Genomic DNA, 15,037 nt, shown 5'->3' on the forward strand with positions numbered 1-15,037 from the left:
GTGCCAGGCATGGGTGATGGGAATGAACCCACACCTGGAGCCAGCGTGCACGAAACTGGACAAGGATCAGAGGGGATATGGTGGGGCATTGACAGCAACTGCTGGAGTTAAGCATATACCTTGTGATCCAAAGTGAGAGACTGATGCTAGTTTACCAAAGTCATGATTTCACTTGTAAAATTACTAACCACAAGCATCATATATGGAAGAAATCACAAAAGTAAGTCAATCAAAAATATAAATTTAAGAAATCATACAGGAGGTACAGCAATATGTAGATGAAATGTGAATGACTGAAGTTTAGACACAGCAGAGCAAAAAGAACCCTGGCTAAAGGGTCGTAGGTAAAAGCATGAAGTCTGGAGCCAGACTCTTCGAGTGGAATTCTGATCTTGCCACTTTGGGATCACATTGCTTCACCTCCCTGAGCCTACCTGCTAGGGTGGTTAGAAGGATTAATAGAGTTAATATATGTAAAGCACTTAAAGCAACATCTGCTGTGAAAACGTTAGCTCTTATTATTCTTGCCTTGCTCCTGCCTAGATCAGTGCTTCTCAAACTATCTGTGGGATTTTATTTTCAATCTGTTGTGGCCGATGCTTTTATTCAACATGATAAATACAAAATGGATAATGAGAAAAAGAAAAGAGACATACAGAATACAAGGCCATATTTTTAGTTATTAAGTTCAACAGGCAGGAAAATTACTCAAATCGCTATATAAGTTTTTATATGTTCACCTTCAGTTTCTATGCTTATCCCATCACAGATGGGTAATAGTTCCCAGACGGTCACTGTTCTATGGACCACACTTTGAATAACACTAAATTAGAAAAGCTTCAATAATTCAAAAGCTTCTTGGCACCTCAGTTTCCAGATGAGATTACATACACGAAAGCATTGACTAAACTCTAAAGTGCTCCAGAAATGGAAATTATTGGTAGGGCTTTAGGAGTTGATTCTGTAGTCTGTGGCCAGAAGATAGAGTGTATGATGGTCTTAGTCCCAGTTGGCATTAGGCTGTTCTGTTCAGCATATATCCTTGGAACTGTCAGTATCTGTGAATCAGTCAAACAATTCCTACCACTGTACAAAGCAAGGAATACTGAGCTCCCCTGGCAGGCTGTGGCTTGCATCCCAGCAACCACCGCCATCCACAGGTTGCAAGAACCACAGTCTGGGGACAAGGCATCCAACCACTGACTTCCTATACCCATAGCCCCCTTTCTGCAGCCCGGTGGAAGATTTCACCAAGAATGGTACTTGAGTAGGGGTCAGGTGGGAAAAATGAAAGGCAGTGTCCTTCCTCCTGGACTTGGTTCCTTACTTCCCTAGGCCTTATTCCTCTCCAGCGGGTGAAGCTCAACACACAGGCGTCTTTCAGCAATGATTTAAGACTCCACTTCAAGTATGGACTCGACCCACACTGTTTCTAAATGTCCTCCTTTGGCCTCCTCTCCTCCTTTTTCTACACCCTGTCAAACAAGAAAGCTGATTCCTAGGAGCGTGCAAGAAGTCTGCTGGAAGGTAAGATTTCTGCACACCCATCTTTTTCACTCTTTTTTTTCACTCTTTCTGGACTTTTTGAGGGTGAGTCCCACGTCTGAATCATCTTCATCTCTCTCCACTTTTGTCTCTCTCCAATCACCTTTGTCGTAATCACCTTTGTCCAATCACCAATGTGTCGCTGGGCACATACAGGTGCTCAGTGAACGTTCCTTGAATGGCTGTGTATAGGAATAGCCTGAAGTTCATGGAAATAGAAGTGGCTTTTCAAACTACCTCACCCTGAGTCCCTCCAGAAAAGACTTACCAAATCTAATTAATTCAATTAATAAGCAGAATTCTGCCAGGTACGAGGCATTCGGAAATACAAATCTCATGGTGAGAGATGGAGGGGAAGCTCATGATGGGTGGATGTACTTCAAATTCAACAACCCGCAGTTATAGCTCCATTTTCTGGGAAGCAAAACCACTCGGTGGCCCCAGGGCCCTTTAAATTTTACCGTGACTGTTTTCTTAAGAAATTCCTGGAGTAGAGCCTAAATTTTATGTAGGGGGTTGGCATATTCGTGGCCTAAGGGACGGTTGGCAGAAGGGGTGCCTAGAGTTCGCAAGGGAAGGAAACTGCTGAGGAGTCAGAGCAGCCCTGTGGAGGGTCGCTGAGTGGGGGACCCGAGAGTCCTTGAACTTCCAAAGCTTCGGGGAATTCGAGGAAGGGACCCTGAGGGGTGGCCAAGGCTGCCAGATGTCTGCTGGGTTTCAATGCTGCCGACTTTTCTCCTCTGTCGGCCCAAGCTCGACCCGGGTTCAGCAGCCAGACCAGGGAACAGCCAGGGCATCTGGGCAGGAGGGAGGCGGGCCGGCCGGGAGGAAGGAGTCCTGGGCCGCCGCCGCCGCCCCGCCCGTCGGGCTGTCCGCCCCGCCTACCCCGAGCGAGGCGGAGCCGGCCCCCGCCCGGAGGAGCAGCAGGAGGAGGAGAGGTCGGAGTCGTCTCCAGGAGCCCTTAGAGACAGAGTCCCCGGCAGCGGCGGTGGCGGCAGGGGCAGCGCACCGGCAGGCGAGTGAGCACCGAGCGGCGGGCGCAGGTGGCAAGTCCGGTCCCCGAGGGGACAGGGGCGCAGCGCTGGGCGTCGGCCGACCAGTTCGGGAGCCGCCTCCCAGTTCCTGGTGCTGGGAAGCGAGATGGAGGGAGGGAATGGAGAAAGGAAGGAAGGAGGGAAGAGTGTCCCGGAGGGCGGGGACTGGTCGGGGCACTGGGCGCCGGAGACCGCGATGGGGGTGGAGGGCAAGGGACGCCAAGACCGGGAGACGGACGGCGCGCTCGCCCTCGACGGGCGGCGGCCAGATGGCCCGGGAAGCCGGGGGTCCTGCGGGGCTAGGTCTGGGGACGCGGTCCCTGGGACGCGGGCTGAAGCAGGAGGAGAGGTCTCCCCTCACGCTGGCTCCGCGGCCGGCCCGCAGCCGTGCGCCCCGCGCCAGGTTGGGGCTGGAAGGCTCTGGGGTTCCCCGCTGGCTCCAGCTGCGGTGGTGCCAGGTTTGGGAAGAGGGCAGGCAGCTGGGGGAGACCGGGGCGCCACGCCCCTCTTTCCTACTTTCTTCCGCTCTTTCTGGGGACTAGGCGGCGAGTGCACAGTCCTGGAACCCGCTAGGCGCTGGGGGTCTGGCGGGGAAATAGCGGGTCACCGAGAGGACTCCGGTCACACATCCCGCGAAGGACCCCCCGAGCAGTGAGTGGCCAGGAGACTGTATTTGCAGGTGGTATGAGGAAGTCAAGACTCGGACGTGAGTCTTGAGTGATTTTTCTTTTTAAAGTATTGCCCCCGACACTTACTGCGTAGATCAGAGTGACTCCCCACCCCCCTTTTTAATTTTAACTAGGGCATATCAATTAAAGCTAATTTTAAAACGCTGCGGCTGAAGTCGCCCCACACTCGCTCGTCCCTCGCCTTCTGTTTGTGTCTTGTAAACTTAAACCATTCATAACTTTCGTGATTCTCGTTAAATCCCCGCCGTGGAGTGAAACTTTGGACAACTAGAAATCCGAGTGAAGGAACTGCCGAGGCCTGTCATCTTGTGGTCACCCCCTGTCCGGACGAGGTTGTATACAAACAAGCGCACAGTGAAGGAAATGGCCAAAAACCGGCGAGAAGGGAGGTCCCCTGCGCCCACGTGTCAGGGCACGTTTAATGGCTGCTCCGAGTGGAAACAAACCGGAATGTATTAGACCTTGTGGAGTCGGGCAAACTTCACATGATCAGTTTCCTTCCCATCAGTTGTTTCCTGTCCCCCCCGGCGGCCCCCCTCCCCCCTGGTCTTTGCGGACTCTGTTTATATTTCCTGGGGCTGCTGTAGCTTCGTCTGAGTAGGTTGTCTATAAGGAATCTTTTGGACGTTGTCAGAGACGGGAACTGTGTACGTGTGTTCTCTGCTTTAAAAGCGGAGTTTGGCTTTGTTTCTAAAGTGCTCGTCACCACACTGCACCATTGCTGGTGCGTCTTAGCCCTGCGTGTAAATTATCGCAGGATGGCGGCCCTCACCTAGGAGAACCAGGAAGGCAGGCAGCGCTAGAATGACGGGGTTGAGTTTAACTGTTGCCAAAACAGCCACATTCAAGTAAGGAACTGTTTTGATTCTTAAAAAAAAAAAAAAAAAAAACCAAAGTGTATGTGTCAGCAAGCCCTTTTTTCAATAAACAAACTTATGATTCACACATACATAATTTTTTAAAGTAATCAAACGTTTTACAGAGACTTCAGTGATAAGAGGACTTTGGGATCGACTGTTCAGTTTCTTTGCCTTCTCTAACAGTTAATTAGCACCATAAAACCCTGGTTTAAATCCAAAAAATGCCAAACAGTCTAAGGACTGCTCCTTTAGGCCTTATGAGAAAAAAAAATGCAGTCATGTTTTTACTGTTTTTAACCCAGGTAATTCAGGAAGATGATGAATCCAGACAGAATTTAGATATGTCTAGAAATACAATAAGATGTTGGTCTGTGTTTCACAAGAAACCAAAAAGATTAATACTATAAAAATTTTCAGTGTAGCAGGCTCCAGTCTCATTTGAAAGCTTAGCTCTCTAACAGTGAGCTTTGCAGCGTTGGGCTACGTTGTCACTTGTTGAAGGACATGGGTGATTTGTCCAGTTGTGACAGCAGAAAGCTGCATAGTCAAAGCACTTGAAGAAATGGCTAGCAAATATCAGATTAATTTTGTTTTTTTTATGTTAAAAACCTCTCACGGGAAAAAAAATCAGATTTGGAATTATGTCATTTAATTTGTTGGATTCGTGTTGGGTGTTTTTTTAAGTTTATATGTCAGCTTAAGCTTAATTTAGGGAGGCAAGTAGTGGAAGTCAAATTTTTCTGGAGTCTGATTTGGCAGAGAGGCAGCTTAACAGTGGTTTTAGGTATGGTTTCAGTGCTGGACAGATGTGGATGGGAGTATCAGTTACTTAACCATTTTCAGTCTGATTTGTAAAATGAGAATGAGTGTGGTCTCAGTCTCGAGGGTTTTTATGAAAGTATGTGAAACAGTCTTTGGAGAACACTGCACCTAATACATAGATAATAGTCAAGATTATTAGATATTTTATCAACTGACTCTAGCAGCCAGTCATCAGATAAAGTGAAAGATGGCAGTTTGAACCTTCTGGAAACACAGAGACATCAAGAAGGCATCTGAATTTATAGGTAGATATCAATAGATAGATAGAGCTTCTGGAAATACTAGAGCAATTAAATTCCAAAGAAATTACCTGGTTTTATAGATATCTATCTAGCCAACTATCTGTCTAAATATCTGAAATATTTGTATACATGAGTGTGTCATATATTTTCAACAGCAGTATGAATAATTACAATTACTAGAGTTAATAGTTTTAATGTGCTTTTAGTGTGAAGTTATAGTCATATAATATTTTTAGAGCCAGGCAATCAGAAACATTCCATTAATCATATTTTAAATTTAAAGAGAACTTTATATTTAAAAAGCTATGCTTATTATCCCTGGATAGGCTATAAACAGAAATGTGTATCTTTTACCTAGTATAATTTTTCATTAAAGTATGAAAAAATGTGACCTAGGGTATCTAGTTATTTTTTATGTAGTGATGTCCACTTATAACAGATAAGCCATAAGAAGTGTTTAGGAATAATTAGCAGCACTATTTAACAGTAAAAGAGAAACCTTTTTGGAAATTTATAGATTTATCTTCTTAAGAGATGTTTGAAATTTGGGTTTGCATGCAGACCCAGTTCGTAAATGTTTTATAAAAGCATTGTGACTGATGGTAAATTTTTGTGAGACTGGGTGTCCAGTTAATTCAGGGAATCCACTCGTCACATCATTGACTCATTTGCAGAATTTTAGAAAAATGTTTCCATCTTTAAAACAAACCCTTTTAACAAGAAAATCTGTTGTTTTCTTAACGCACATCAGGTGCTTAGAATTGGGCTGATTGGAATTGCAGCTTGTGCCACAGATGACTTTTCATTTACTAATTGTTCCATAGGGACTCAGAGATCACGCTTATAATATTTTTAAATAACTATAAGGGGTACAGCATTATGATGAATCATTTCTTGCCTATGACATTATACTGTGAAGCAGCGGAGGACTTGATTGAATAAATTATTGATTCCTTTCACTCTTAGAACATTATGGCACAGCTATGGATTCCAGGCTCATGCTTCTAGGCGTGCAACATGTGGGCAAGTTCCTTAATACCTCTGTGCTTCAATGAGATGTTGGGAGGGATAAATGAGTTTATCTCACTAAAGCACAGTGCCTGACATAGTCTATGCTCAATAAATATTAGCATTAAATTATTGCTTACTAAGATTTTCTACATGTTATGAGCATGCATTGTTTTTGTAACAGGAAAACAACCATATGAAATTTTAATGTTTCCCCTGAATCTAAAAAGGCTCAGTAATTGATAAAGTCCTATCAAGCAGTGTTCAAGAAGTAAGAGAATACTATCAGGCAATTGTCGTTGTGTCTTTTAAACATGAAATGGATTGCAGTGTTGATTTGCTTAACAAATTAATTCTTTTGGATCGCAATCCCATTTTCCTTTCTTATTAGATACTTGAAAAAAAATCCATGATCCATAAAGTCCACCTTGCTGCTGCTGCTGCTAAGTCGCTTCAGTCATGTCTGATTCTGTGCGACCCCATAGACGGCAGCCCACTAGGCTCCTCTGTCCCTGGGATTCTCTGGGCAAGAACACTGGAGTGGGTTGCCATTTACCTTAGGATAAGTTAATAGCAGAAGGGCAGTGTGCCCAGTTATAGTGCGTTACTACAATTCCAACTGATTTTTTAAAAGTTTAACTATGCATAGAAAACAAAAGAACAGACAAATGGGTGGTGAAATTGGGGTGCTTCTCCCCATATTTTCTCCAGTGAGCATGTATTTAGTTCAGTTCAGTAGCTCAGTCGTATTTGACTCTTTGCAACCCCATGAATCGCAGCACGCCAGGCCTCCCTGTCCATCACCAACTCCTGGAGTTTACTCAAACTCATGTCCATCGAGTCGGTGATGCCATCCAGCCATCTCATCCTCTGTCGTCCCCTTCTCCTCCTGCCCCAAATAAATAATAGTCTATTTGTGTAACAATCAGTAAAACCTGGTTAGCTGTAAATAGCAGGATTTTGGTTTTGTTTAGGGGAAAAAACAGCTTGCATAAGCAATTGAAGGTTCTGGACTTACATGTGAGAATTATTTAGCAGTAAGAGAGACCCTTTTAGAAGTCTGTAGTAGGTTTATCTTCTTAAAAGATGTTTGAACTTCAGGTTTGCGTGCAGACTCAGTGAACAGCCAACCCTGACTTTATGGAAACTGTCACTTCCCAGATCTGTTACCTCCTAGCCCTGACTGGAGGAGTTGTAGGCATATGGCACCTGCCACATGTCAGAGGCCTCCAAGATGGTCATAAGGAAGACATATTGCACTTAGTTTAATGGGAAAGGTCAATAGGTAAAAAAAATATTTAGCACAATCGTGCAACTCCTTTGACGGAGCTGTTCTACATCCTAAGCCCAAGTCTAATTCCTTTATGTTTATGTTCTTGCGTAGTCCTCACAGCAGCACAGGTGAGGAAGCTGAGGCTCCCCAGGCGGCAAGATGAGACTGGGACCTGGGGTTGTTCTGATTGCACATCCCATCCGCTAAGCACTCTGCAGCCACTTCAGTGAAGGTGCATCCTGCTAAAAGTAGGGTGGGGGAAAGGGGGCTTTATGGAAGAAGTATTGTTTAGAAGCTATAAATCAAGAGAAACAGGAGGAGAGGGCTCCTGTTAGAGGTGAGATGACCCGCGTATTACCAGCACCTTGCCAATAGGCTCACTGCCTCTGCAGCCATAGAAGTTGAAGCTTCCACAATTGCCAGAGATGCAGCAGACCTGAAGGGATCTGTATAGTTGTCCTTTCCCATCCCTGGACTCCCAGAGAGGACCTTGAGAGCAAGTGGGGGCACTGGCCGTAAGTCCTACTCTAGAACAAGCTCACACTAGGTAGTCCAGTCTCCCCACTTCTCTCTAGAGAATATAGGAAAGAGCAGTGAGCCAGGTGACTGGGACACAGGGCAGAGGGTGGAGGTGATTTGATCGAAGGTTGCTTCTAGATGGATTATTCCATTTAATCCCAAGTCTCTTGAAAATCATTTCTGGTGTCACTTACATGTCTGGTTTATTGTGTCGGGCTTTACTGGGTGTCATAAAACTGCTTAGCTGGGACTGTCTGGTTGCCATCCTCTGACAAGGAGGGTTTTTGTCTTCTTTTAATGGGTCTGCATTTCAGAGGATTACTGTATAATAAAAACCAGGGTGTTGTAGACTGTTAAGACTCTTCATATTTTCAACTCTGCTGGAGAATTAGTAGCTCAAAGAAGAATTCCTTTTAGGTCTGCTTTAGTGAATCAGTTGCTAAGTATCTCTTGTCATTTTTCATGTGCATTTATTGTATGCAGGTGACTTTGGGGCCAGCAGGTCTTATATTCCCTTTGCTTTCTTACAGAATAGGCTACCATTCCCTTTGCAGTCAGTGTCATGTAACTGACATAGCATCCCCTTGGTTGATGGAGGAGAGGAGCGTAAGCTCTGATTTAACTGGGGTTGGTGTCATCACAAGTGCTCCCTGGAGAGGGCTCTGAGTCAGTGATCGTTGCCGCACTCACATACCGTGTACAGAGAATTGCCTTCATTCCCAACGGCTGTGTGCAAACCCACATGAGCCCATGGGGGTGGAATCTTAACTTTACCCACGTAGAATAAGCAGGCTCTCGTTTAGCTGCAGATGCTACCATCTTTCCTTGTGGCTCAGCGGTCAAGACTGCCTGCAATGCAGGAGATACAGGTTCAATCCATGGGTTGGGAAGATCCCATGGAGGAGGAAATTGCTACCTACTCCAGTATTCTCACCTGGAGAATCCCATGGAAAAAAGAGCCTGGCGAGCTACAGTCTATAGTGTCTCAAAGAGTCAGATGCGACTGAATGAGCACACACCAGCCAAAAAGGCTCTGAACACCGGACATTAACCCTTTAGCCCCCTCCCTGGAGCCCTTTGACTTAAGGTCCCAAGCTTTCAGTGACTGCAAATTTTGTCTGCTTTTCCAGGAGACGTTACTGCAGTTTAGCTTTCAACATGAACAAAAGAAATTTAAGGATGGAAAGAGGGATCAAAATCCAAAAACTTCTTGGACCTTATTGAGACATCGTGAGAATTTTATTGATATGAAACCATCATGCCAGGTTTATTCAACCAGAACCTCAGACAAATTGGTAAAGTGTTGAGAGCCACAGACTTGGTGCCTGTCCTGTACCTAAACCACCCAGACTTTTGCACTATTAGACCGTTGGCTGTACATTAGACCGTGAGGCTTCTTATGGGTGTGTAATGTCACAGTCAGCTGCTCAGATGAGTTGTCAGGGGAAGGTTGAATGTCTCACCAAGGAGCAGAAGAGTTGAATTGTGACTCCTTGACAGGGTGGCTTTGAACAATAGATTGTTCACTGCACAGGAATAGCTGGTCAAGGAGGTAAAGTTGGGGCTCAAATCTACTCCAAAAGCCATGTGTCCTGGGCTGGAATTGCCTCTGCCAGGAGGAGGGGATGCTTCTTTATGACTCCGTTGAGCCTGCAAGACTGGGTCCACTTGGAGGGCTGGCTTTTTCCTAATTCACACAAAGACACAATATGATGAGCAGCAGGCTTCTTCAGCCACAGTAACCCTCTAAATACCATGAGCAGGCAGAAGTCTGGCACATAGTAGGTACTTATTAAATGCCACTGGAATGAATGAATAAAACCACATTCTCTGCACACAATGAACTAGATGAGCGAATGTTCTTTTTAATCAAAGGTAAAATTGATGCTATCTACTGGGAATTGCACATTCAGTGGTGCATGTTCCCTCTGACAGGCTGCTTCTTCAGTTCATCATTTCCTAAGGGGCAGGTAAAACCCAGCACTTGAGACCAGCACTTGAAACAACACTGACATTGTTGACTGTGAGTTGAACACCAACAAACAGTCTTGCTCAGCATTGCCCAATACCTGCAGTGGTGTCCCCTGAGAATAGACAGAGGGATCTGTGGTATTATTGACCAGCCATGGGCCCTCCTCTTGGGGACAGGATGCAAAGGACAGTGACTGCAGGAGTCTTGGGAATTTACCTCTGAGCGGCTGCTGCTTAGGTAGAAAGACTTTTCTAGTTTCGAGTGAGAAGTGGGGAGGTTTGTTGCTAAAGCCACCAGTAACTGAGAAAAGGGGTTTGTCTGTGTCCCTCACAGTGCCAGCTGGTGCTGCATGCATGCTCTCTCTTTTAAGTTGACCCTTGAGAAGCAGACTGTCAGAGTTACGTTCCTCTTGGCTTCTCTCCTGAGAGGTAATCTGCACAGCAGGTAGGGTCAGCCACGTGTAGTGGGTCAGACTGCTAAGGCAGTGGTTCGAAGGACGTTAGGACCTTGGCCTTCTGCTGTTTTTATGGAGTGGGCGCACCTTGTGAAAAATGCCCACAGGTGCAGAAACATGAATGCCTTTCACATTTCATCTGGTTAAATTCAGCTTTCTTCAGGCAAGCTCTGATTCTCAAAACAAGGAATCGCAGAAGGTAACAATTCCTAAGAAGGATTCCCCACAGAATCTGAGAGAGCAGACTTAACCTGTTGCATTTACAGTATGACTTGATTTTATAAAACTCCAGGAATCTCAACTTTTCAGGAATATCTCTCTGTTGAATTAGTCAGAAGATTCCGGCACATGTTTTGCCCTCTTTTTCAACATAAATATTTAACGAGCAGCATGCTTCAGCCATTACTGTCCAAATCCAGAAAGCAAATAAGTGCGCCTGGCATGCTGCCTGGGAGGGAATCCTCGCATTTCTGCCTTTACCTCTCTTTCGCCTCCAGGTCTCTGACTTCCTCCTGCTGTCATAAATGTCATGGGGCTCAGGGACGGTCGCACCCCACAGTGACATCACACAGGGCAGAGACCAAGCTCTCCCTGCACACCTCCTGAACCCTGGACTCAGATTCCTCTGATTTACTAATGCCGACGTGAGAATTCACCTGCCTCAACCCGCATTGCTGGGACCTCAGATGGCTCCTCAGCTTTGAGTCTTCTGTGCTGGGCTTGTTCTAGTCTTCATGCTCCTGGGAAAAATGCCTTAGACAACTTCTCCATTTTTAAAATATTGGTCATGTATATACAGTGTGCACACATGTGTGCTCAGTTCTATCCGACTTTGCCATCCCATGGACTTGAGCAATGTTTTTATAGGGTACCCCCCAAAGCTCACAATCATATAAAAAGGTAAACACTGAGAAATCTTGCTCTTAACCAGGCCTTTACCACATTCTCTACTAGTTGCAACTTGTAAAAATATAAGTAAATATATACACAAATATATATACACACACACGCACACACACACATATATATATCCTCATTTGCTCATATATATAAATGAGCATATATATCCTCATATATATATATATGTATGTTTTTCCCTTTTTTCACGAAAGGTGGTATATTTATATATATTGTTCTGTGTCTTGCTTTTTAAAATTAGTCTGTCCTGGAGATCTCTGTCAGCACCATTGTTTTCCATTGTGAAGATGGACCACAGTTTATTCGACCCTACGACTAGACCTTTGAATTGTTCCCAGTCTGTCGCTAATACACACAGTGCTGCAGCAGATAAAGGTGTCATTTTGCCTTTGTGCAGGTGAACATAGAGGATTGATTCCTGGTAACAGGACTGCTGAATCACAGGGCCTATCATCCCCTCGGGAAAGCTTGCGTCATTTCTCCCTGCCCCGGCCACGCGTTAGACGGCCTGCTTCCCCACAGCCCCACCAGCACAGAGGGTGTCAGCTCTTTTTATCTTTGCTAGTCTTAGTAGTGAGAAATGGTAATTAGGGTCAGTTACATTTTTCGAATTGTGTACGGGTGAGAGTATTGGAGTCATTGTACGCGTTCTCCCATGGGCAGTCCAGGCCTGCCAGTCCCCCTGTGGGCATATGTTGACCTTTCCTCCTGAAGCAAGCCTCTTGCGTACATCACTGTCAGAATCTCTTAAATACAGACTCAGGAATGTGATAGCTCTTTTGGGCCTAGGGGGAAAGTGGGCTGCCAAATTGTCAGTGCAAAATCGAGAGAAGTGGAAAGTAGGGTTTTATGCCAGTTGCTAATGTCTGATTTATAAATAGTTTTCAGCTAATGGTATTATTAAACTGGGACTTCTCCAAAGCCATTATGAAGATGACCTTCTAGTCTAGAATTTCTCACTCTCAAACAAAAACAAGAGAGATTGAGAATATATAAATTTCAGTGGCATTTTCTGCAAAATCTTTGTGGAAATCTAGATTTTTTCCTTTCACATGCATCTCCTGAAAGCTTATACATGCCCCTTTTTTTGTGTACCTGCTGAATAGGCCTCCTGTTCACCCTTTGATTTCACCATCGGAGAGCTGTCTACTCTTATTTCCAGGGTGAAAGAGGCAAGTAGAAGCGCAAGGTAAGTAGACCAGACAGAGTTCAGGGTTCGACAGAGGGCATGAGGTTAGAGTTACACTGAATCATCTTTCTTTTCGAAATGTTCTTTCAGTTAGCTCTTGGGATGCTCTTTTAATATGAAATTAACTTTCATCTTTTTAAAATGAAATCCATCAAAAGAGAGAAAATCTTTGGTTGAGTGAAAAGATGACTGTGTGTGGTTTATTTATTTATTTTTATTTGCTTGTAGAAATTCATATGAGGCAGTCTGGTGTAAAGCTAGCTTCCATCTCCATCAGCAAAAAGCAAAGCAAAACAGAACAAGAAAATCCCACCACAACAGTCTCTCCTGAGGATTCTCACATTTAACAGAGGCCCATGAAAGTTCTAGAAAGGAGGGTCTGGTTTTCCAAGCCCAGTGCTCTCTTCTGAGCTCCTAAATGTGTGGATTGTTACCTTGTGAAGGTGGGTTTTCAGCACTCTGGATGCTTTGTTTTCCTTCTGGTGTTCCTGCCTTTGTAGTGTCGACCTCACGGCAGTGTCAGCTCTCGTAAGATAGGTGGCTGATCTAGCTGAGGATCTGGAAGAGTACCTGTCACCTCGGGATGCTCCACTAATGGATGAACGAAGGCTGCTGAGGGTGGGTGCTTTCTGGACCCAGTTGGGTCTTTGTAGTCAGCCGTGGTAGGCATTCCATGTTGGATACAGTCTGGGATGGAGATCATGTTAGCCCTTCCTTGGCCTTTTGGCATGATGCTGCAGCCCTCGTGCACACTATGGCAGTGTGCATGATGGTTTATAGTTCAAGCCTTCAATCTGATTCACCTGGGCATGTCACCTGACCTCAAAGAGCCTGTTTTCCCATTTGCAAAACAAAGATAATGATACCATATTTCAACAAATGTAAGATGTCATCCATTATGCCATTGTACTATAGCTACACTATCAGCTATAACCCACATCAACCCTAAGAATGTATTTGTTTTCTCTAGCTGCCATTGCAGATGACCATAAATTTAGCCTCTTAAAGCAGCACGTATGTATTATCTCACAGTTTCAAAGTCATCATGGGTTTGGCTCATTATTGTGCTCTGGATTTTACAAGTCAGAAATCTTATAGGGAGGGTCTGAGAAGAATCCATTTGCAGAGTTGTTCAGGTTGGTAGAAGTCAGTTCCTTGCAGTTGTAGGACTGAGGTTCCTACCTCCTTGCTGGCTGTCAGAGGGAGAAGCCACCGTCAGCTCTTAGAGACTTCTCTTTGGTTTTTGCATTGGACCCTATGTCTCAGAGGCAGCAATAGCACGATGAGTCCTTCTCATGCCTGGAATCTCTCTAAGGTCTCCTCTGCTCTCTCTGCCTCCATCAGAAAAAGTTCTCTGCTTTTAGGGCTCATTTGATTCAGTTGGGCCCACCTGAACAATCGAGGCTCCTGTCCCTTAATTATATCTGCAAAGTTCTTTTTGCTGTGAGATATATTCATAGATTTCAGGGATTAGGGCAAAGACATCTCTGAGGGGCCATTCTGACTACCACAGTCACCCTAGTATCAGAGATATTAAACTGTGAACAGAATATGTTTCTTAGAATTGACTAAATACTGTCTTTGGCTTAAAAGAACTGCTGCTGCTAAGTTGCATCAGTCGTGTCTGACTCTGTGCGACCCCATAGACGGCAGCCCAACAGGCTCCTCTGTCCCTGGGAGTCTCCAGGCAAGAATACTGGAGTGGGGTGCCATTGCCTTCTCCAGTGCATGAAAGTGAAAAGTGAAAGTGAAGTCGCTCAGTCCTGTCTGATGCTTAGCGACCCCATGGACTGCAGCCTACCAGGCTCCTCCATCCATGGGATTTTCCAGGCAAGAGTACTGGAGTGGGGTGCCATTGCCTTCTCCGTTAAAAGAGCTACTTAACGTATATAAAGCATTCACGGGAGGTCGATGGTAGGTGTCCAGGTATTAACTACTATTATTATTATTAATATTATGATTATAGTGCTCAAATAATGCCCATCATCTTTAATTTCAATTGAAGTTACTCTTAAGAGTTATATGCATTTGACCTTAATTGAGAGAGTGTAGGGTGCCAGCAGTTAATTCGATGTCAGTGATATGATAGTTACTCCTTGAGTGACTCCTGTGTGCTGACATATGCTGGGGCCTTTCACAGGCCTTGAATAGCCCTCTGAGGTAGGCAATACTGGCTCCGTTTATAGGTGGGGAAACGGGTTCAGGGGTTTGAATACCACGTTAGAGCTCAGCAGTAAGTGGCTTCTTACTTTGAATCCACGGCTGTCTGGCTTTGCAGTCTGTGCTCTTCATGGCACCGTATTACCTGTTCTGATGCCCACCAGGTGTGAGCTGGAGGGGGTGGCCTCCTGGAAGGAGAAGGAACATGGGAGAAGAGGCGTCGCCTTGTGACGTATCTGTCTTGCACTCAGATGTTTCTTTGCTGTTAACTGTCTAATTCATCAAAGGTAAAGATCCTGTCTCTCTGTCCTTTTTTCAGTTTTCAGTAAACACAAAAATGATCTTTTTTCAT

At 45.0% G+C, this 15,037-nt stretch overlaps 1 protein-coding gene across 6 annotated transcripts in view; it reads left to right on the plus strand.

Moving 5' to 3' along the window:
• Positions 1-2,420: 2,420 nt before the first annotated feature.
• The window catches only part of GNG12 (G protein subunit gamma 12), a 141,265-nt gene continuing 128,648 nt past the window's right edge, over positions 2,421-15,037 (plus strand). Inside the window, exon 1 of one of the 6 annotated variants that reach the window (XM_070786344.1) lies at positions 2,421-2,560. The gene's annotated coding sequence lies outside the window, so the exon portion shown is untranslated. Of the gene's footprint in view, positions 2,589-11,475; positions 12,526-15,037 lie in introns of those variants that run through there. The other 5 variants (XM_070786347.1, XM_019957292.2, XM_070786348.1 and 2 more) reach the window with 5 other exon arrangements.

Source organism: Bos indicus, chromosome 3 (assembly GCF_029378745.1).
Source record: "Bos indicus isolate NIAB-ARS_2022 breed Sahiwal x Tharparkar chromosome 3, NIAB-ARS_B.indTharparkar_mat_pri_1.0, whole genome shotgun sequence".
Classification (NCBI taxonomy): Eukaryota; Metazoa; Chordata; class Mammalia; order Artiodactyla; family Bovidae; genus Bos; species Bos indicus.